The sequence below is a fragment of the Macrotis lagotis genome, chromosome 1 (genome assembly GCF_037893015.1).
Source record: "Macrotis lagotis isolate mMagLag1 chromosome 1, bilby.v1.9.chrom.fasta, whole genome shotgun sequence".
In the NCBI taxonomy this organism is placed as follows: domain Eukaryota; kingdom Metazoa; phylum Chordata; class Mammalia; order Peramelemorphia; family Peramelidae; genus Macrotis; species Macrotis lagotis.
Window position 1 is genome coordinate 639,651,560 of NC_133658.1, and position 25,006 is coordinate 639,676,565.

At 33.1% G+C, this 25,006-nt stretch overlaps 1 protein-coding gene across 8 annotated transcripts in view; it reads left to right on the forward strand.

Annotated features, from left to right (window-relative positions):
• Positions 1-25,006, forward strand: part of MBD5 (methyl-CpG binding domain protein 5) — a 390,335-nt gene that overhangs the window by 224,173 nt on the left and 141,156 nt on the right. For all 8 annotated transcript variants that reach the window (XM_074215120.1, XM_074215116.1, XM_074215118.1 and 5 more), the window contains 2 exons: positions 3-183; positions 1,854-2,010. The gene's annotated coding sequence lies outside the window, so the exon portion shown is untranslated. The remainder of the gene's footprint in view (positions 1-2; positions 184-1,853; positions 2,011-25,006) is intronic.

Here is a 25,006-nt window from a genome sequence, read left to right on the forward strand (position 1 = left end):
AGTTGAGGAACCTGAGGCAACCAGAGGTGAAGTGACTTGTGCAGGATCATACAGCTATTATCTGAGGCCAGATTTAAACTCATGTCTTCCCAACTCCAGGTCCAACGCTCTGTCCACTGTACCACCTAGCTGCCCCTGAGAGGATAAGTGACCTTCCCAACAACACATACCAGTATGTGCCAGGTAAGACTTGAACTAGGGGCTTTACTGATTTTGCAAATAGCTGTTTATTCACTGTGGTGCCTCTCTTAATTAGATATTGCTAAACAAGCCTTTCTTTATTGTTTTGAAATTGTAATAATATGCTAAAAGTACCACTAAAGTTGTGCTCTGATGCTTCATCCTAGTATGGAGGTGAACCTGAGTTCTCAAAGGCTATGTTAGTGGGGTACAAGCTATGACAGATTTTCTCATTTGGAAAGGCTTAAATACAAGCCTAGTAAAAGACTATGTACCTGTCCTCAGAGAATCAGCCAGTATAAATATAAAGCTGCTCATCACTAGGATTGCTCAAAGGTGAATTTTTATTTGTTTCAGTCATATCAATTTCAAAGACCATCTCCTAAATTATAGAGGTGTATAAGTAGACTGAAATCAGGCCTCAGACAGTGAATCCCAAAGTAGTCCCAGCTCCAAGGTCAATGATCTGGGACCTTATATGAGCACAGACCTGGAAAAAAGGAGTTGTTTCAGAACATCTATTAGCAGTGACTACCTGCTCCTCAGACTAGTCAGAATGACTACACAGACTCCAATGGGGTTTTTGAATGAATTTGCACTCAAATGAACTGCCTCAAATAAATATTGTGACCTTGAGTACTTTTATTAAATCACATCAGAATAGTTTGACCACAAGAAGGGTCTGTAATCTGTACTTGCATCATTGAAAAATTGAACTCAGGAAATCTAATCATGTAGATTTATATAATAAATTTAGGTTTATGGAATTTATAAGTCAAGAAACTCTATGTTATCTGAAAACTTCAATGAATGTTTAGATTTCCTTAGTTGTTGTATTTGTTGTGTTCCAATTCTTAATTTGTCTATTTTTCTATTCAAATAAATGCATTTTAAGGTTATTGTATAAATTACTTCAAAATTCCTCATTCAGTCTCTAAGGAAGGCTAACTCGTGGTCCCTTAACTCCTACCTTCAAATTTTTTAATATACTTGCTTCATTCTAATAATCTTTAATATTTGTCATATATTCTTAATTTTTCCTTCCTTTTGCCTTATATAGATATATGATAACAGTTATTTCAAGAAGATTTTGGAAGTATTTTTCCAAAATATTAAGAAAAAACTAATTCACAAAATGATTGCAAACTAACTCTACTTTTCACAGATGAATTAGGAAAAAAATTACTACAAATAACTTTGAAATAGCAAGATTTTATGCCAGTAATTTACTTTCCATACAACACAGCAGTGCCCATCTATTTGTAATGTTTGTGAACCAGTTGTTTTATCTAACTTTTCTCCTAAGGAGACTAATTATGTCCTTTTTAAAAAAATTTTTCCAAACCTTAGCCTGTTTTTTCCATCTCATTGAAAAATAGTATTAATCCATAGATAGATCATTGAAATGGAAGATCTGGGTCTCTAATCTTGTCTTTGCTTCATTTTGTGAAATCCTGAGCATGACTTTCAACTCCTGGGCTTCTTTTTGCTTTCCTGTAAAATCAGGTGATTGGAATAGATGACCTGCAAAACTTCTTCCTAGTTATAAAATCCTATGACTCTAATGACAGACCATTATCTGAGAGTAGTGTTTTGTTTAAATAATATGTAAAAATAAGTAGGAGTAATCCAATTTAAAACTGTTGCTAATTTTTTTTTTTCCTTTTGAACAGGATCAAGGGGATATATCATACCAGAAGCCAAGAACACAGAATATTTCCCTTCTTTCCAATTCATAGTACCCTGACATTTCTCCAGGTTTATCAAACAAAAAGGAAGCACCAGGTTATCAAATATCCACAGATTTCAGATGTCACTACAATCCATAAGGCAAGTAATGAAAATATTTTGAATGAAACATGAATTAAAATGTAATAAAAAGATTAGGGCATGTTTTAACAACAAATAGAAATATTCTTTAAATATAGCAGTTTGTAAATTTATTAAAGCATGACTTCAATTTATAATGCACCAAATTAATCAGAACTAGATTTCACTGTTTTATATATATATATATATATATATGACATCACTGAACTAGATTTATTTTTAAACTACATTGATTATAAGATGCAGAGAAGTCTCATTGATTATTTAAACATGAAGTTTAATTTTAATGGTGTGAATTAGTCACCCGTTTATAAATTGGATCCAGAATAATTAAAAATTTCTTTGTTGTATTATCTATTGTAATTCCAATTTTTATCAAAATGAGAAACATAGGATATTTTTCTTTTCAACTTAAGAATGAATTTTTTCAGGCATCCCATTTTTGAAATCACAGTGGCATCAGTCATTTAAGAAATTTTTCTTAATTGCCTAACTTTTGAGTTGCTGAAAATTGTTAATAAAACCTTGTTCTTCTTATAAGCCACTTTTGTGTAAGTGCTACATAGAAAGTTCCATTAAACTTTTAGTTAATTTCATGGAAGCTTCTATTACTCCTAAAAGACTAGTCAACTGAGGATCATGGGCCACAGAGCTGCCTTCAACATTTAGATTAATTGCATTACCCTTTAAGGAGAAACTTAGAGAGAAATCAGTGATAGTCTTTAAAGAAATATTTCCCCTCCAAAAGCAAAATCAGGGTTTTAAAATATAAATTAGAATGAATTGGAGCGGCTAGGTGACACAGTAGATAGAACATCAGCCCTGGAGTCAGGGGTACCTGTGTTCAAGTCTGGCCTCAGACATTTAATAATTGCCTAGCTGTGTGACCTTGGGCAAGTCACTTAACCCCATTGCCATGTGAAAAAATAAATTTAAAAATTTTTTAAAAGAATGAAATAAAATAACATTTTAAGGAAATTCCAAAAAATTATATACAAATAAAGATAATTAATGTTTTAAAAAATTAGTGCCTATTTCAATGTCTATTTTATAAGTTTTACTGGATGAAATACACTCTCAAAAAGGAAAACAGTAGAATATGAAAACCCAGTTGACTTTCATCAACTGAAACTTCAACTCTAAAATGGAGAAGTACATCTAATTGCATTTGAAATTACTATAGGATTGATCACCAAAAAAAGCCCCCAAAAATCCCATATCTGAATATCCCTTTGCTCAGATTTAATCACTTCATTATAATTTAAGTTTTATTTCACCACCTTTTCACCCCCGCCAACCCCATATTCTTATAGTTATGTACCTAACCTTTCTGAAGTCCTCGTACTATTTGTCAAGAGCTACAGAAAAAAAGAAGTCTCACCTCCTCCTTCAGTAAACCAATCCTGTGAGGCAGTTCTCATTCTCCAGAGATCCCTTCTGACAACTCTTGTATAGAAGCTTTTCTCAGACTTAGATCTTTTATCAAGTGAATCTTAAATTTTCTCTAATAATCTCAGTCATTTTGACTTTCTTTAATATCTTCTTTATCCAGTCACATTTTAGTCACAGTATAATATTCTGAATTGTTTTCTATATTATTTGCGTTATATAGCTTAATTGAATAGCTTAGTTAATTAAATTACAGTAAGGAAATTACTTTCTTTTTACAGTGGGAATATCATAATCCTCAAAATTTGCAAACTTTAGTTAAACCAATAGCACATTTCTCTTCATGCTAATGCATTATTAACTTATTCAGATTATCATCTACTTAGATTCCTAGATCTATTTTTCAGTTACTAATCTTGTTTTGTATGAATTTAATTTATATGTCTTATGACTGTGTCACCCAATATTTATCCTTCTGTTCAATTAACAAGACTTTGCTCTATTTTTTTCTAGTAGAAGAATTTTAAGTTTCATACTTTTTACTTCTGATCACTTCCCTAGTTTACTGCAAATATTTAGATTTCCAGTACAGTACTGTTGGTTTCTCCTAGGTAGTATGGTACTAGCCCTGAATGTCAGGAGGACCTGAGTTCAAATCCAGCCTCAGACACTCAGGTCCTCCTGACCCTGAGCAAGTCTAAAAAAAAAAAAAAATTATTGGTGATACTTCCTGTCCTGCCTCAATCACTCAGCTGACTTCCAATCTTTTATCTCTAACTGTATAGCATGCTTTTCACAACATTTTTGTGACTAAGCATGTTTTATTTATAAAGAACAAGATATTACTATTATATTTCTATGACATGTATCTTCACTGTATAAATTTTACTAAAAGGCTAAAAATTTGTAATCAATAACAAAATTAATGTTTATAATTATTAAAAGGCAAGTAGCATTAAGTTCTTATAGTTTTTTAAGAAAAATGGCTATAAAATTATGGCAAATAATTGTGAGGAATAAACCTCAATGGGCATAATTCTTTACAAAGTAACTCCAGTATTTCCTTTCACTGTTTTCTATTACAAACTGTTCTTGGTAACATTTTTCCAAACAACATTATAGTTATAGTCACCCTTAAAATTATAAAACAGAGGAGGATAATGGGTACTTATTTTTGACATTTTTCTCATTGTTTGATATTGGTATTTGAATAATAGAAGGATTATAATTTTATGATTGAGAGGCTTGTACCTCTTTTGCTTGTCTCTACAACTGAAATACTGCAGGCTAAAGAACATGTTGTCTTGGGTCATGTGAGAGTGGTAGCTGGATGAGAATTAGCATTTTAAGAGTATGTTCCTCTGTAATTTTCCCTTGCTCTGCTTGACAGAAGATAAATGGTACAGTCACTGAAAGCTAAATATTCAAAAGTAAATATAGCTTTGTATTATTTTTAATGCTTCATTGATACCTTCTGATTTTTTTCCAATGAGCACCCTGACATAGAAGCTTTCTTTTTAGCTAAGAAATTCAATAATGCTAAACAGACTGCCACAGTAATGTCATCCAGTAGCATATGAGACATTCAATTTAACATTTATTAAGAATTGTCCTTTCATTGGTCTACATTCTTCTCCATCTTTGAGAGTCATTTCAAGTAAAGTATATAATTCTGGTAGTACTTTTGAAAAAATAGTATACTCACATATAGACAAAGTGTAGGAGGGAGTTGAATTTGAAGTCTAAAATATTAAAAAAAGATAGAGATAATGGGGGAGAAAGGAATGTCCTGGGAGAAAGAGAAAGGAGAGGTAGAATGAAGTAAGTTATTTCACATAAAAAAGGCAAGAAAAAACTTTTGCAATAGAGTGAGAGATGGAGAAGAGAAGAGAAAATGAAATGGCTCATAGAAGGAATAACATATACACTCAATTGGTTATCTTAACCTAGAAGAAAATAGGAGAGAAAAGGGATGGGAGAAGGGGACAGGGAGGGGAGTGAGGCTTAGGTGATAGAAGAAAGGGAAGATCATGGGAGAAGGTAGACAGTTACAATACACTTTTGAGGAGGGACAGGGTGAAAGGAGAAAGAGAATAGAATAAATGGGGGTAGGGAGGAATAGGATGGAAGAAAATACAGCTAGTAATAGCAACTGGGGCGGGGGGGTGTTGAAGCAGTTTCTCTAGTGGACTTATGAAAAAGAATACTATCCATCCCAACGACAGAGCTGATGGAGTCTGATTACAGACTGAAGCATACTTTATTTTTCTTGAGGTTCTCTTTCTTTATGAAGGGGGAAGGGGTTATATTTACTTTTACAACATGACTATTATAATGTGTTTCATGGCTACATATTTTTGACCTATATCAAGTAACTTGCTTTCTTAATGTGGGGTGGGAGGAAGGGAGAGAATTTGGAATTCAAGATTTTGGGAGTAAATGTTGTAACTTGCTTGTGCATGCAGATGGAAGGAAAAGAAAGAAAAAGAAAGGAAAAAAAAAAGAAAAATATTACACTTTAACAGAAATATTTAAATGCTTTAAAGTAGACAGGTGATGGTACAATAGGCCTATAGTTAGGAAAATCTGAATTCAGATTGAGCCTAAAACATTAGTTAAAATAACTTTTAATAGGTTATTCTGTTTGCCTCATTTGCAAAATATTTCATTTGCAAAATATATTTATTGACACATAGTAGGTGCTGTATACATTCTTATTCCCTTTCCCCTTCCTCCTTAAAATATAAAGTGAAACTGTTCAAGTTGAATTAGCTTTCTTTTTGGTAAATTATGATGTATACCTGCACCTATTCACATAGAACTTAATTCTCAGGTAGGAAAAAGAACCCAATTCAAGTGTCAGTTTCATTTTATATATTACCATATATATGGTATACACACACACACACATACACACACACACACACACACACACACACACACACTCACTAATATCTCACACAGAGATTCACTAATATCTGAGATTAAAATCTATACTTTTAGATAGATTTTTATCATCTCACCTGAGGACCAAAATATGGTGTTATAAATAAAAATAAGAAGACTCCAAGTAGATAAGGTTTATTTTTTAAATAGTACTGTAATTAAATATTTAATTATATTAGTATATTTGAATGTAGATAATTTATTAATATTTTTATAATAAAGCATGTGAGTGAATTTATAAAATAACTTAAGATTATAAAGCAGACATATTATTTAAAGAATGTTACTTAGTATTATAGCCTATAAAGACTGACTACAACACTTTTAGCATTTTGAAGTTTAGCAGATGATTTTATGTTTCCATGAAAATTAGACTCAGCATTTACAATATTTTTCCAAATACAAGCTAAACTTTTCCCCTAAAACCTGGTATACAAGAGCTTATCTTGACTCATCAATGTACTTACTCAGAATGACTTGTCCTCTCTCTTCATTTGGCCTCCTCTGCAAGTCATTTGTGGCATTCAAAGTCAGCTCCCATTGGGGTCTCTCATTCTTCTATTCTGCCTTAACTTTTTTCTATCAACTTTTTAAAATACCTTTTTAGTTTAATAATATATAGAGTAGCTTCCCTCAGTCTGACTGAAAGATTAGCTCCCAACTCTGAATAACCTGATTCCCCTTTCCTAGATGCCCAACTTCAAAACAAATTTTAAATTTGATAATTTAGTGTACTTTTCTCTATAGCTTTTATTTATTATATTAGTTATGTTGTTGGAACAAAACTCAGGTTCTAGTTGTCTACAAACACAATATGATATGGTAATATGATATAGCTGCCAGGGGATAAGAGTTTAAAAGTACCAGAGAATTAAGGAAGTAATCATTTCTCCATATTCTGCCCTAGCCAGGACATAATTGTCAGACTCAGAGTCTAGAAGTCAGAGGAATATATATATATATATATATATATATATATATATATATATATATATATATATATCTTAACAGTCTTCAAATATGGAGGGTGTAATATGTGAAAGAGGGATTACATTTTCTAACATTTTTGTCCCAAAGAACAAATTTAGGGTCAGTAACTAGAAATTATTAAGAGGCAAAATTAGGCTTAATTTCATGGAGAAAACCCTAGTTATTAGAGCTCTCCAAAAGAGGAATGGCCTGTCTCAGCAAGTGGAGGTTTTCCCTCTCTGGGAGCTCTAAAGCATAGACTGAATAACCAGTCATCAAGTATTATTATTATAATTATTCTGTTCTGCCATAGGTTATAACGGATGCCCACTGAGGTCTCTTCCAATTCTGAACTATAGTGCTTTTCTTTCAAAGACCTCATTTTAAAGAAGTGATAATAATAAAAACAGAAGCAATAGCTAGTTTTCATATATCACTTTATATATCACTTTATATATATATCACTTTAAAGTTTAAAAATAAGGAACTGCATTCTTATTTGATTCTCACAATAATTCTGGGCAATAGGGGCTATTATTATTTTCATTTTATTAAAGGGAGGAAATTGAGGCAGACAGAGGTGAAGTAAATTGCCCAGACTCCTACTCAGCTTCCCTTGATTTCAGGCCCAGCAATCAATGCATTGGGCCACATGGCTGCTTCATTCCACATATATTGTTGACTGGTGAGCTAAACTTGAATTAACGTAGATTACTTATAAAATGGAAAATATTCACTTCAATTATTACAACTCAAAATATTTAGGATTAGCATTGATGAAATGAAAATGATGAGGACCTTGAGCAAAAAGTGATGATTGTAGCTTAGAATTTCTAATAAAGTAGAAAAAAGTAAGATCAAGTGCATAGAATTTTGTGTTAAAGTCAGGAAGAGGATAGTTGAGAGCTCATGGAGTAGAATTCTATAGTTATCAATAGATAAAGAATGGGAAATTTTCAACAATAAAATTATAAAGACAAAAAGAAAGGTTGATATACTGAGGCAGGCAGAAGGAATTCCATTTGAATAACACTGCATTTCTGACTAGATCTGTTCACAGGAAATTCCACAGGAGATTTTTAAAGGATGTACAGAAGATCAAAGAAAGATCATGAAATGGGATATGAATATAAAGGCATAGAACAGTTTTTGGAGAACAGTGTCAAAAGGTACAGTTCCTGGTCCTGCTAGTGTATGTACCAGGATATAAGCATGGGGATGGTGGCATATGTCCAGGGGGCATATTGGCCTCTATTACTCTCATGCCCAGCAGTATCCCTTTTTTCCAGAGCTTCTGCCTGTTCCCCTATATGTTGCCACACAGGTTTCTCTATAAAGTTGGGATTCAGCATTAGTTCCTCTTCTCCATCACTGTGCTCTCTGCTGGCATTTCTGCTGGGCATCTTTCAATTGGTTCCCTCTTTGTTACCTTTTCCTGTTATCTCCCTCTATTGGTGTCTCACGCTGCCACCTGCTGGTCCATTGGACTGTGGCCAGGACTGTCGGAGACTGTAAACTTAGGGTTTCAAGCCTTTTTAAAAAATGTTTTGTTTTAATTTTGCTGTCAGTTCCCAATTACTCCCCCCAAAAACCTCCTCCCTTGTTTACAAAAAGATCAATTAAGCTAACAAGCCAACACATTATTCACTTAAATATATATTTGTCTACTCTAATTTACTGCTTCTCTACCAGTCAATGGAAAATATGTTTCATCCTCATCGATCTAAGTTCTGGTATCATTTAGTGCTATCTTACTGAGGTTCTTAAGTATGTTGTTTTTAGACAACTTTTCATCTGCCATTGTTCAAATTTTATCAACCTGGACTCTTATTTCTGTTTAGAAGAATTTTCTTTTTATTCCTTTCTTGACCCCAATCACTAATTTGGGTCTGTACATGCTGTCCTCTCCATCTAACAAAGCTATACAGATTCCTTTTAACTCCTGTCAAGAGCATCTTCACTACCAGGAAAAGAGATCTATAGATCCAGATTGTGGCTCCTCAGTATACTTGAATTCTATCTTTGTAGCTGCTCGATTTTTTTATTTTTATTTTTTTGCTTGAGCTCTGGATTTTGCCTATAATGTTTATGGAAATGTTTGTGGATTTCTTTTGGTGACAGGGGGTAACCTATACAGTATTTCTTTACTTTATTTGGTTCTAAGAATTTTCTTTTAGATTTTCTTTTATAATTTCTTGAAATAGAATATTTAGACTCTTTTTTTAGTCCTGGTTTTCAGATAGTCCAGTGATTTTTAAATTATTTCCTTGATCTATTTTCCAACTCATATTATTTTTTATTTTTTTTCTGCCTTTTGACTTTATCTTACTTTCTGGATCTCTTATGGTCATTAACTTTTATTTGCTTCATTTTAATTTTAGGAAGTTGCTTTCTTTGGTAAGAATGTGTATCTGTTGCAAGCTGTTGATTCTTTTTTTGTGTCTTCCACTTCTCATTTCTCTTCCCATTTTTTCCCTCTATTGCCCTTAATTGTTTTTTTTTTTTTTGGTTTTGGTTTGTTTTGATTTGGTTAAGTAATTTTATGTTGCTTTTTATTCTTTATCTTCAGAATTGGACTTAAGTACAAACTACATTTTACTTTGAAGCTACATATATGGTTTTGGGTCATTCTTTTCTTCTGTGGTTTTGTCTTGAACTTTTTACCTTAATAACTCTCCATGGTGGGATCCTTTTTTTCTTTTTCTTTTCTTTTCTTTTTTTTTTTTTTTTTTTTTTGATTTGCTCATTTTTTCAGCCTCTGTCTTGACTTTGATTTTGGGCTCTGTTTTATGGCTAGGCTAAGTGCTCTTGTGAGGGGTGAGGGTAGAGACCCTAGTGGGTGGGCAGGCAGAGTGGCCCAGGGCAGATATATCTGGCCTGAGCTTCTGTCTACTTATGACCCTCTACCAATTTTACAGCTCATTCTGGGGACCCTCACATTCTGAGTGCTCTCAAAGTGATGTGATCCAGGGCAAAGTCAGCTCACTACCTTCCCAATTTGAGCTCTGTTACTTTCTGACTTGGTTGGAAATTTCAGTAGACAGCTACTAGATTCAGCCACTGCAAGTTCAAGAGCAGCTCAGCTGCAGACTGCTCTTTGTTTGGGGAATCTCACCTGCTTATTTTTGTAGGCTTTAGCTGCAGGCGAGAAAGAGTCCCTCTTCTATCTTTGGAAACTAAGTACACAGCCAGAGCTTGTTTCTTTTTTTTTGGTGGGGGGGGTTGTAAGGCAAATGGGGTTAAGTGGCCTGCCCAAGGCCACACAGCTAGGTAATTATTAAGTGTCTGAGACCGGATTTGAACCCAGGTACTCCTGACTCCAGGGCTATGCCACCTCGCCGCCCCCAGAGCTTGTTTCTTTCTCAGTTCACAACTAAGGCAACTACTTTTCTTCACAGTCAGCTCTGAATCTGTAACCCAGACCTGGGCAGTTCACAAGACCTTTCAAGTGTCAAACCATCCTGCATGTATGCTACCTGCCTTGGGCCCAGTATTGGCTTGCTTTCAGTCCCTAAATAGATATTGAGGTGAATAGATAAATAGAGCAATCCCTATTCTCATTCTTGAACTTAAATTCCTTATCATCAACTATCCATCAGAAATTCTGAATTGGATTTCCCACAACCATATAAGACTCAGTATGTCCACAGTGGAATTCACAAGTAAAAATTTTTCCCAATCTACCCTACTTCTACAATTGCTTATTTCTCTCAAGGTTGACTATAGTCACCCTAGTTAATGACCTAGAGTCATCCTTGCCTCCTCGCTCTTCCTCACAACATAGTTCTAATTAGTCTTCATATCTTGGCATTTCATGACTGTAAGATCATATCTGAAGGAAGGGACCATAGAGACACCATGGCAATCTCTAACCCCTTCATTTTGCAGATGCAGAAAGTAAGGTACAGAATGAGGCTCAGTGACTTCTTCAAGGTCAGATAGCTTCCTCCACAGCATGTATCCTATTTGTAACTTTGTCTCTGCTCAGCTACCACCCTGGGTCAACATTTTAGCAGGCCAGTGCCTCCTAATTAATCTCCCTGCCTCTGAAGAAGGGAACGAATGTGAATAATGTTGGCAAAAGACGGTTTCATATTATAGAGGTTTTATTTTCATAGATGTGTAAGAAAAGTCAGTACTTATAATTGACTTTTAATATTAGTAAATTCTACCTTAAAACTTGGCTGCATTAGAATTTTAAACTTATATAATACTTTGTGATACTTGAATATAACATTTTACCTAATGGCATAAAATTCTAGATCTGGTGAGGTTAGTATCTGATTGTGTAATTCATCAGAGAGAAATAAGAATGTCAAACATGAAAATATGTCACTTTGAATCTATTTAAATTGTTTACTAATAAATAACATAATTATAAATTAAGTGGGATATGTATGACTGCTCCCAAACATTACACATTTAATAAAGCAAGTTGCAGCATATAATTTCAAAGTTCTGTTTAGAAGTTCCAGTTTGGGGGCAGCTAGGGGGCGCAGTGGATAGGGCACCGGCCTGGAGTCAGGAGTACCTGGGTTCAGATCTGGTCTCAGACACTTAATAATTACCTAGCTGTGTGGCCTTGGGCAGGCCACTTAATCCCATTTTCCTTGCAAAAACCTAAAGGACAAAAAAAAGTTCCAGTTATATTGGGAGAAAAATGGATAGAACTCCAAGAATTACAAACAAGGTTCATTTTAATTTGAAAATTGATAAGATATAATTGAATCAGAGTCTAATTCATGTGATTCAGACTCCAGAAGAAACCAGTCACATCATAAGGACAATATTTCTATGCAGAATGGGTTCTAATGCCACATATACAAGACCTTTCTACGGAAAGGTGGATTCATTGTGTCCCTCAGGAAGTGTTTGAGGAAATTCTAAATTGAGCATTTGAGCTGAAGAGAGCATGTTAGAAATTCAGTGGAAGTACTTTTAGACTTCAAATGATCTGTGATTTTCAGTCTGATACTCTCTCTAGTGTCACAAATTATAATACATCCATGTTGTCTCACTCTGTTTTCTTATAAATCCATTCTAGGGAATCTGACTAATGTACTAGAGGCCTTCCACTTTGTGGTTTAACCTTCTGTCAATACTATTACAGAATTTGTCTTTTCCTTGACTCTCAATACATACCTAGACAACTTCTGTTTTGATAATACATCTCCTGAATGGTATCTTTTATGTCTCCTCTTATGTAAAAGTCAAAATTAGTAGTGTATTCCTATCTGTTTACCTCCAGCTTTTGCTTTCCCATTGTTCTTTGGGAAATCCATATATTTTATACTTTAATGACTATGGTATATTTCATCACTAGAATAATATTATTGTTTTTAAAAAAGTATGTGTATATGAAAATGAGACAGAGAGAAATTTATAGAATCACCTCGATTTCTATTCACTACACAATTACATTTTACTAATGCAGTGCAATCCATTTTTTCTCTTTTTTTCTATTCAAATTCTGAACTCAACTCATTGACCTACAGTGTTTAAGATAGTTATATTGATGGATCAGCCCATTGGGCTGTCCTTCTAATTGCATATCACAGTCTAGAGGTGCTAGGCATTTTTTCATCTACTTGTTTTTTTTATGTATGTATGTTTAGGTCACATTCATAAGTACTTATAAATCTCATTTAGGATGCAGGGAAGAAGCTTTATTAGAAAGCCTTTAGAACTCTTTTTTTTACTCTTCTATAGCAAATCTTTTTTTAATCAACAAATATTTGAAGCTTATGTTCTCTTGATTCTGAAGTCATTTCTGGGAAAGTAGATATGTAATATACTGTAAAATAAAGTTTGTAAAAGCCTGTTTATTACTCTTATTTTCATCAAGGCTATCCTTGCTATCTTTGGGGATACTAGACTTCATATTCCTCATCAGTAAAATCAGAGGCCTTTTTTAGCTCCAAAATCTTACAATTTTCATAAAGAATGTTCTGCCTATGATGCCACAGTGGGTTGAAATATAGAAATTATCCTCTGTTGAAGAAGGATGTCATAGGTCTCTGGGAATAAGGCCTAGGAGGAAGGAAGGGTCTGCTGTGTGCTACAGATTGGAAGAGGAGGCAAGCCCCCAGGGTGAACCTGTCCAAGTGGCTTTTACACTGATTCTTCATATAGGTTCTTTGGACCCTGTATATTGAAATATAAACTTTGACAAGTTCTACCATATTTGACAAGCTTCAGGAACAGCCCAGCTAGTAGAAAGTCTATTTTTTGAGAACTAACTTAGTAGAGAGGGGCTTATCATCATCATCATTATTATTATTACCATTTTGTAATGGATTATTTGACCATGGAAATTAATGAAATAAAACAAAAGATTTATTTCACTTATATGTCTTGGATGAGCATTATAACAGTGAACCATAATTGAATGGGAAGAAAGGAGAATGAATTACCTTTGTACTTTTAGTTTTGACAAATTATCCCTAAGACAAAAATCCATCATTTTTCCACCTGTCTTTTTCTAATGCTACTCATATAAGTCTATGAAGCCTAGAATGTCACTTTCTGTAAAGAATTAAAGTTGTGGGTCACATTTAGTGCAATAGAAAGACACATGATAGGTGAGTTTTAGTATATTATTAACCATGAATTCTACAAGACAAAAAGAATGTCAAATTTCATTAGAAAGCTGTGTGATTTTAGATTGACTAGAAGAATAGGGAATAACAAACAAGGAGTCCACATACTCCATTACCAACAGAGCATCACAATGTCAGTTTGAAGACTTCTAAAGAAAGGTTCTCAGGGTGTTGTATGTACTCCCTGTTGAAGATTTGCAGAATGATGTGGAGAGAAAAACTGCACAAAAGAAGACAGCAGAGAGTTATTTCTACCCTTGAACAAGTATCCACAACAGTAAGTTAAAGTAATATTTAGTATGTTCCTTATTTCATTTGATTTTCTTCTTCTAGGGCACATCTATTAATGATTTTGTGCAATTTCTTCTCATGCTTCATTCTAGTATATTATTATTAGAGTATCGTATCAGCCTTTATGATCATGATAAAGAATAACAATGTTCAGATAATATTCACAAATAACAGAATAAAAGTAGAACTACTCTTTTCCAAATTTGCTTCTGCCTTCTTTATCAAAGAAAAATATCTTTAGTCTCTTCTATTGTCCATATCATAGGAAGTGATAAAGATCAAATAGTTTAGTTGTCTAAAGATGGCAAGAACAGATAATGGAAGTTGCTACTCATAAATAAAAAAGAAAAATCAAGAATCTCACAAAACAATTCCCAGTATCTCCTGGAGGAAAAACTATAGTATATTGTATAAGTCTAATATTATAGACTAGAAATCATAATCTAAACATCCATAATTTGCTTTTATTATGAATTTATAATTTTATTCTATAAAGAATAAGCAGAATGTTTTAAATTTGTTAGAAGATCAGAGATCAAAAATAACCAGATACAGATTGCAGACTAATAATGTAATCTTTGTTTCTGTTTTCTTTTAAATCTACCAAACTTCTTTCTCTTCTACATTTTTGTTAAATATTGCTCTTTCTTCCTTCTCTCCTTCAGCCTCTAGTTAGTCACATCTCCTCACCTGAGCTTTTACCAACTCCCTAAGAAGAGAGTATTATGAGAAATGTCAAAATAAAGTTTTAGCAACCAAAGAGAATCGAAGTTTCTTCAGCACTTGGATAAAGCTAATTTCATTCACTTTCCCATGGTAGGACTAGTCCCAGGCTAAAGCCACAGCATTTTAAGTCTCTTCATTTGCTTATAAAAAATTCAATTTGGAGTCCTAGGATGTAAGCTGATGGTCAGCAGTGTCCCATGGCTCATCACTTCCAGCTTTACTGCTAAGTGTTGATTGGACATTGACAGGTGATATATATATATATATATATATATATATATATAGAGAGAGAGAGAGAGAGAGAGAGAGAGAGAGAGAGAGAGAGAGAGAGAGAGAGAGAGAGAGATGGATGAATATAGGAAAAGTGACTAGCAAATTTTTGAGGAAGACCCTTTTATCATTCTAGACTACTGTCTTGTACTCAATTCTGTGAACACATAGACAGGTGACATCAAATTTGTATTAAATATTCTCTTTTTGAAGCTTAAGCATATGCATAGATCATGTCAAATATTTTTATTTTATACATAAATGTTTCCTAAATTTTCAAACATTTCAGCTTTTATCATAGATAAAGGGTTAATAACTTTAATTGGTACAGTAATTGAGAAAGAGCTATTTCAACTGATTCAATGGATATATAAGATTTCTTATAAATATATCTCTCTTAAGTTTATTACCTTGGATAAGTCAGGTCCTCACTCTTGGCTTCCTGTTTAAAAAAAAAATAGAGGTGATAGATGTAAATGACTGTCAAACTCTTCTAATGTAGATCAGTTCAACAAGTTAGTATATTCCATTTGATTTTGTATTCCTAAGTTATAACTATTATTTTAATATATTTTATACTTTTTTATTAAGTGCTAGGGACTGTGCTAAGCACTTTGGATATTAAAAAAAAAGCTAAAACAGTTTCTGCCCTAAAAGTAACATAATGTAATGGGGAATAAAATATGCAAACAACTATTTATAAACAAGATATATAGATAAATAATCTCAAAGAAAAGTCCTCATTTAAGAGAACTGAAAAAGACTTCTTGCAAAAGGTAGCATTTTAGCTGAGCAAAAGAAACAGTCATTCTCAGTTTTTAATCCACTTTGATTGCTGATTGGTCCTACACATATACATTTATATACTTAAACACATACATATCATGATGCTTCAATATATTTCTAGATCTGATGTGAAAAGTTTGCTAACTAAAAACATAATTTTTCATAGGATAATGAAATAAGAATATTTGAAAAACAATTTAGTTCATACTATAATTAGCACAGCTGAGGAAAAATTTTAGAACTACAATTTTGAACTACAATGCCTTTATCAGCTTGTGTGTTATATCCAAATGTATTAAAAAGTTGAAAAATAAAATAATAAGGGATTTTTCTAGATTTATAATCTTTATATCCATTTACTGAAGAATAATCATAAGCACCCAAAGTTATTCACTAATAATTATCAGGTTTAATTGAAGTTTAGAACTCCTATCCTTTCTCTGTAATCTTAGCAATTCCTTTTTCTGCTTAGAGGGAAATATTGCTTTAAATAAGACTATATATTTTTATTTAGGGGGTTTGAGGCTTTTTTTTAAGTTAATGGTATTTTATTTTCTTTCCAATTACATGTAAAGGTAATTTTCAACTTTTATTTTTGTAGGATTTTGAGTTCCAAATTTTTCTACCACCCTTCTTCCCATCACAAAATAACAAGCAATTTGATCGTGGTTATACATGTAAAATCATGTTAAACATATTTCCACCTGAGACATGTTGTAAAAGAAGAATCAAAACAGAAAGGGAAAGCTATGAGAAAGAAAAAAACACAAAATTTTAAAAAGTGAAAATTGTATGCTTTGTGATTATCAGCCTTCAGTCTCCATAGTTCTTTCTCTGGATACATAGTTCTTTTCTCTGGAGCATTTTCATTCACACGTCTTTTGGAATTGCCTTTGATCATTGTGCTTCTGAGAAGTGCTAAGTCTATCATAGTTGATCATCACACAGTGTTGTTAATGTGTACAATATTTTCCTAGTTCTATGCACTTCACTGAGTCTTTCCAGGTTTTTTGGAAACTTACCTGTCCATCATTCCTTTTTTTGTTTTGTTTTGTTTTGGGGTTTTTTTAGTGTTTTGCAAGGCAAATGGGGTTAAATGGCTTGCCCAAGGCCACACAGTTAGCTAATTATTAAGTATCTGAGGTCGGATTTGAACTCAGGTACTCCTGACTCCAGGGCTGTTGCTCCATCCACTGCACCACCTAGTTGCCCCATCCATAATTTCTTAAAGAACAATTCATATACCACAATTTGTTCAACATTCCGCAAATGATGGTTATCCCCTAATTTCTAATTCTTTGCCACCACAGAAAGAGCTGCTAGAGATAATTCTGTACATATGAGTGCTTTTTCTTGATCTCTTTGGAATACAGATCGATCTAATAGTGGTATTGCTAGGTTAACAGGTATGCACAGTTTTATAACCCTTTGGCCATAATTCCAAATTGCTCTCCTTAGTGGTTGGATCAGTTCACAGCTCCACATTAATGTTCCAATTTTCCCAAATCATCTCCATCATTTATCATTTTCCTTTTCTATCTTCTTACCCAATCTGATAGGTGGTACCACAGACATGCTTTAATTTGCATTTTTCCAATTAACAGTGATTTAGAGCATGTTTTCATTTGACTAAAGTTAGCTTTAATTTCTTCATCAGAAAACTGTTGTTTATATCTTTTGACTTTCAATTTTGGGATGACTTGTATTCTTACAAAATTGATTCAGCTTTCTATATATATTTCAGAAATGAGACCTTTATTGGAAATACTAGCTACAAAAATTGTTTCCTGTCATTCTGCTTGATTTCATTGATTTTTGTTTTAATTTAATGTAATCAGAATTGTCCATTTTGTTCACAATGTTTTCTTTCTCTTGTTTGGTTCCCAAATTGTTCCCTTCTCCATATATCTAGCAGGTAGACTATTGTATGCTCTTCCAATTTGCTTATGGTTTCATCCTTTTATGTCTAAATCCTGTACCCATTTCAACCTTTTCCTGGTATAGGGTACAAGATGTTGGTCCACATCTAATTTCTGACTCATCATTTTCTAGTTTCCCCACAGGTTTTTTCAAGTGATGAGTTCTTATCTAAGAAGCTGTAGTCTTGGGGTTTATCATGCAGATTACTATAGTGATTTACTATTATGTTTTGTGTACCTAACCTATTCCACTGATCCACATCACTCTATTTCTCAAGAGCTGTATATTTGTTATAGGAAGAAGAAAAATATTATGGTTTGCATTGTGACTTAAATATGATATCTACATTTAATATTTCTTTTCCTTTTAAGTTTCTAATCTGAAACTGTAGATGTCTGAGAAAAAAAAAAAGTCCAGAGCATTTATCATTACTTTGTTACTTGTATCTCCTTAGGGTTAGTAGTTTGTTGTAAGTGCCAAAATCCCTCTAGATGGGAAAGGTGGAAAAGAGTGAATAAGATATTGGAAGGGGAGAAAGTAAAGAATAACTCATTCATATTCCTTTCCAGTACAAGTAACTAGGAATTACTTTTTTAATCCTTTCTTCTGCTCTACATACACAAAGAATTTTTCCATTTCAACAAACCTATCTTAGTAGCTGAAATAACTGTTTGAAAATAGAAAACACAAAGATAGTAGTAGAATTATAATAAGAAGAATATTTTTATTAAACTGAAAAGTGACAGAAATAATCAAATCAGTAAAAGAAGGGGAAATAATTGAGTAAAGCATATACAAAAAGATATGTTGAAAGCAATTATTCTTTTTTTAAAAACAATAATCAAAGTCAGCCTTCTGTTCTTGACTAATTTGACTTCTATTCCTGACAAAATTTTAGAATTTATTATAGACAGTGGCATTTATATCTCCATTAATCATTAATATTTGAAAACATTCAATGGGGATAGGTACCTTGATTCTCTAGGAAAGACCATAATGGTCAGAGGAAAACAAAGCATCAGTTACACCTTAATAAAATACAGAGACAAACAGTGAAACATGAACAGATGCAGTTGGTAGTATTGGGGAAAAGGATGGATGGGGAAGGGAATGCAGAGAGAGAGAGAGAGAGAGGCAGAATATCATTCAGGTAAGCACAGGTTAGAGTTGGAACACTTCAGGCAGCATGGATCTGATGGATAATATGAAAGAGTGCTCTGGGGACAGGGGTTTGAGGTCTTATTTTTGTTGGATTTTAAGGGGGAAAACAGCAAAATTCATAAATATCCAAATCATCACAAAGTTATTAGTAAAACTTCAAACAATTTGCATATCATAGGACCAGTAATCTTGACAATCAAAACCTAGATGTTTTTGTTCTGATTTGGTACATGTGCGCCAAATGTGAATTTTAATTAATATATGATACAGTTTGTAAACTTCACTCCTTTTATCCTTGTTAAAGTTTATAATAAAATAAGTTGAAATTTAATAAGGATATACATAATGTCTTACTTGAGGTTTTAAAAGATCAGTTAGAGGGGAGGCCTGGCTAGTAATTTTTTGAAAAAATCTGGGGAGTTTTAATAGACAAAGATTGAGAAGTCTACAGTGTGAATCTCTAGAAAAAATGATGATGATTATGGTAGTAGTGTTGCATATTTGGGTTACATTTTAATGCATCTTTTTTATTTTTAGGTTACTATATAACAGGGATATTTGCCTAATGATTTCTCAGTTTTTGACTCTCCCAGGTTTAGCTATCAAGACTATTTGATCAAGACTATCAAGAACAAACTTGATAGTATCCTTTCTGATTCTTGCGAACAGTTTATGTAATATTGGAATTAATTCTTTAGAAAAATTTGTAAAGTCATCTAGTATAGAAGTTTATCTTCCCCCACCCCTTTGAAAGTTCATGTATAACTTGTTCAATTTCTTTTTTCTGAGATTGTTATTTAAATTCTGTTTCTTCTCTGATAGTGGTTAATTTTATACTTTTTGTAAGTATTTATCCTTTTCTTTCCAATTGTCATTTTATTGACATATAATTTCTAGTAATTTCCTTTTTCATTTTCATTTCTTTTTTCTTTTTCATTTATGAAACTGATAATTTGGTTTTGCTCTTTTTTTGTTGTTTTTGTTGTTTTTTATTTTTTTTATTTTTTATTTTTTTAAATTTTTGGGGTTTTTTTTGGTTTTGCTCTTAAAGCAAATTTGTTAAGATTTATTTTTTTTTTAATTGCTGGTTTTATGTACTGATTCAAATGAATTTTTTGTTTTAATTTTTAATTTTTTCTTTGACATTCAGTATTTATATTTTGGTGTTTAATGAGTGTTTTAATCTGGTGAATTTCTAATTTCTTTTACTTATATGTCTGATTTATTTATCAAGTTTTTGTATTTTTGTTGATGATAACGTTAAGTTAAATAAATGTCCTCCTTGTGATTGCTTTTTCTATGAATTTGTACCTTGTTCCACCAGTTCTTTAGGATTAAGTTAATCTCCCAACACTTTATAATTCTTTCCTTTGTTCAGTCATTTCAATCATGTCAGCTTTTTATGACTCCTTTTGGGGTTTTCTTGGCAGAGATGCTGGAATAATTTGCCATTCCTTTCTCCAGCTCATTTTACAGAGAAGGAACTGAGGCAAGTAGGGTTAAGGGACTTGCCCAAGGTTACACAGCTAGTATTTGTCTGAGACTATACTTGAAGTCTGGTAAATTGAATTTTTCTGACTTGAGAACTAGTATTTTATCCACTGTGCTACCCAGCAATTCTTTTTTTAGTGGTAATTTATTAAATATAATTTTTATTTTGATCACTCACAGATATGTTTAATATTTCTCATTTTTCACATTTGTTTGTGAGGTTTTACAGCAATCAGGGGTTGAGAAAGGAGCACCAGAGTTCCTCTTCAAATACATATGCTTCTTGACCTCACATACGTATCTTCTCTTTCCCTCAGCCATACCCCAATCAAAGGTTATTAACTTTTCTTTTCCAAGTCTCTTTTTACAGTTAACCATCTTAACTTAGTTTGTTTTGCTTATAACTAATCCCTCACTGAATCTACTTTTTCTCTTATTCCCTCCTCTCCCTTCTTCTTGTTCTGCTATATTTCTCTGATGAGTCCAATGTATTTCTGCATTGATCTCTTTATGCATCTGTATGCTTCTGTGTTATACCTTCCTTTGTCTGCTTTAGATGAAAATAATGTTTAAAGTAGCAATGCTTCCCCCAACCCTCTCAACCTTGTTTCTATTCTCTTTTCTCTGATTATATGAGAAAGTAAGTTACTCCAACCTCCTCCCTCCTTTCCCCCAGTGTATTGCTTTTTCTTCCTTTCCTTTCGTATATTAATATTTTAAAAAACCTCCAAAATAACTCCCTCCATAACTCTTTGAGATTTTGAGGGATAACTTAATATTACATCTACCTATTAGAAATAACCTCTTCCAGGCATAATCCTTAGTCATTGCTCACTTGTTTTTGTTGTTGTTGTTCTCTTGACTGGTGTTTATTTTTCAACATTTCTATTGCACTTTGATCTTTTCATCAGAAATGTTTAAAGCCCTCTCTTTGAAGGCACATTTCTCCCCATCCCAAGAGTTATCTTTAATTTAGCTGGTTTGATTATTCTGGATTTTCAAACTTGATTTCTATCTCTGATGCCACCTCTCCATGAAGCAACTTCTCCATGATATCTCTCATATATTAATGTTATTTATTATTAATAGATAATAACTACATCATGGCTCTGTATTCTAATGTATAAATATAACAGTCTCAGTTTTTTTCTTATTAGTTTTGTGAACATGAGCAAAACATTCCTGTAATTCTTCTTAATATATCTTAAAAAGGGTTTTCTTAAAAAAAATTTTGGAGGGGCGGTTAGGTGACACAGTGGATAGAGCACCAGTCCTGGAGTATCTGAGTTAAAATCTGGCCTCAGACACTTAATAATTACTGTGTGGCCTTGGCAAGCTACTTAACCCCATTTGCCTTGCAAAAATCTAAAAAAAATATTCTGAGTGATTTTGTTTCATTAATTTTTGTATGTATTCCCTCCACCCCAGCCTACTCAAGCAACATCCTTTAGAACACAATTTACAAAGGAAAGATAGAAGAAAACTATTTAGTGAAACTAACCAGTGTATAGGTTGTATTTTATAGTAGTCCTTTATCTCACTGAAGGAAGATGTACTTTCTAACCCTTCTCTAGGGTCAAATTACTCATTATAGTGTTCACTTTCCTTTGTTATTTCTGTTTGCATTGTCATGTGCATTGTTTATATTTCCTTCATTTCTACTTATCTTCATTTCCTAAACCTCACTATTTCTTATGGCACACTTTTTTTCCATTCATGGAGAAGATTTTATCCATTCCATAATGGATAATCATCTACTTTGCTACCATGAAAAACACAGCCATGAATTTCTTGATATGAATGAAAATATTTTATCTTTGGCCTCAAGGGAATTTCTGGGTCAAAGTTTTTAGTTACATTCTTAGCACAATTTATTTTTTTCCATAATGGTTGGATGAATGCACATCTCCACCAGTGACATTTGTTACTGCATTCTCACAACCCCTCCAAAATTATTTACATCTTCTGTCATCCTTGCTCATTTGCTGAACGTAAAATTGAAAACTCAAAGTTACTTTTCTTTATAGTTTTCTTATTAATAACCTGAACCAGTCTTGCATATAGTTTTTGGTAATTGATGATTGTTTTGAAAACTCTTTATTCTTATCCTTTGACCACATCCTGAGGAATGGCTCTTGGTCTTAATATATTTTTGTTCATTTACTCCTTATCTTGAATATAATACCCTTAATAAAGATTATTTGCTATAATTTTTTTTCCATTCATTTTCCTTCTTATAGTAGCTGCATTAATTTTGTTTGTATAATATCATTATAATTTCATATAATCAAAATTGTCTCTTTTTCATACTCTCCTTTCCTAGGCATTATAAAGTCAAAAGATGAAAATAAAAATCTTTTAGACATGAATGTTCCCAGGACCAGCTAGGTGACTCAGTGGATAGAGCACCAGCCCTGGAGTCAGAAGTACCTGAGTTCAAATCCAGCCTCAGACACTTAATAATCACCTAGCTATGTGGCCTTCAACAATTTCCTTCAGTTTTTAAATAATGAGAACTTATATATTTAAATGAAATATCCATTCTGAATTATTATGATCTTAAAATTTACATAAACTAGCCTGAGCTGAGTTTTAGCCCAACTTCTAAGTTTTCCCCACAGTTCTTGTCAAATAAGTAGTTTATGTTCTCTGCTTTATTAAACATTGGATTATTTCATTTGTTTCTGATTCTTGTTTATCCAGTCTTTTCCACTGATCTGCTTTTATATTTTTCAATTAGTACCTAATAGTGTTGGTGACATTATCTTTATAATATAATTTGAGCTCTGAAAGTTCTATTCTCCCTTCATTCACACTTTTTTATTTTTTTTCCATAAATAGAAATATTGTTTCTCACAATGAATTTGGTATTTTCTGTAGCTATATAAAAATTATCTAATTCAGTTTTAGTAGTAGACTGATCTATCACTAAAACTGAATTAAATAATGATGGGTCATTAATTTAATTTAATTTGAGAAGAAAAAGACTTAAAAGCATCAGAAAAGTCTTCATGTAGGAGAATTATACTCAACCTGACTCAACCTTGGAGCAAAATTTGGAATACTAAGAATTATTCCAAGCATGTGGAACAGGATGTCCTTGGCAAAGACACAAGGAGTAGAGATGGACTTTCAAGTCATAGGAACAGCAAGTGGGCTAGTTTGGCTATAACAAACCAACCAGACATATATATATGTATACACACACACACACACACACACACACACACACACACACACACACATATAGTACGTGAAGAATTGGAGGTCTAGAGGCCAGATTGTGCAGTTCTTTAAATGTCAGATGAATTTGTGTTTGATCCTAGAATATGTGGGGAGCCATTAAAATTTTTTGGTCAGAAGAGTGATATGCTCTCGTTGTCCAAGTACTTTTATAACTTGGACAACTATATAAAGTATGGAGAGAGAAGTCTAGATTCAGGAATACAAATTACAGGCCTGTTGAAGAAGTGTAAGGATTAACAATGTTTGAAACTAAGTCTAGAGCTTTCTGGGTGAAGAAAAGACCTCAGTGTGGACAACCCTGACCATCACTCAGGTGACAAGAGAGGGCAGGGAAGTCTGACCACTGATAGACACATTGTCCACAGCTTGAACATCATAAATGCCAACCCCTTGTTTGCACTGAATACTATTTTCCCTAAGTAGGTAAGTTTGGGGCCAGCATGTATACTGGAAGAATCTATTCTCCAGCTTCATTGTACTCAGCTCCTGGGCAGGGTGGCTACTTATAGCAGTGCTCAGCGTGCTTGGCCAGGAGTCAACAAGACTCCAAACCTACTTCTGACTTTCCTAGCTGGGAAGAGTAGATTCCTTTCTCTGCCCCAGTTGACTCATTTGTAAAAGGGGACAATAGTAGCAGATATCTCTCAGAATCATTAAGCAGATCAAATGACAGCATGCACCATTTGGCAAACAATAATGCACTATATTTGTTGTTGTTCAGTCATTTCAATTGTGTCCACTTGGGATTTTCTTGGCAAAGGTACTCCAGTGTTTTTGTCATTTCCTTCTCCAGTTCATTTTGCAGATGAGAAAACTAAGGCAAACAGAGTTAAGAGACTTGCCCAGGATCACAAAGTAGTAAGTGTCTGAAATGAAATCAGCATCCTATCCACTGTGCCACCTAGCTGCCTCTAGGACACAATATAAGTGCTAGTAGCTATTTATTATTGTTTTCATGTAACTGTTTTTTTCTGTTGTTATTGTTAGACCAGGGAATAAATGCATTTGAAGAAGGATCTGTGTCCTTAAGTGATTTCTGACTATATTTCAGAAAGCCAAATTTCATTGGTTTAAGTAAAAGGAAGTTAGACTGATAATTAAGAAACTCAGTATTTTTTACTTCCTCCATGAAAGGAGTGATTTGAATGAGGTGTCTTCTATGTCTCTTTCCAACTTTAATGGTCCATGAGTCTGAAATTTGA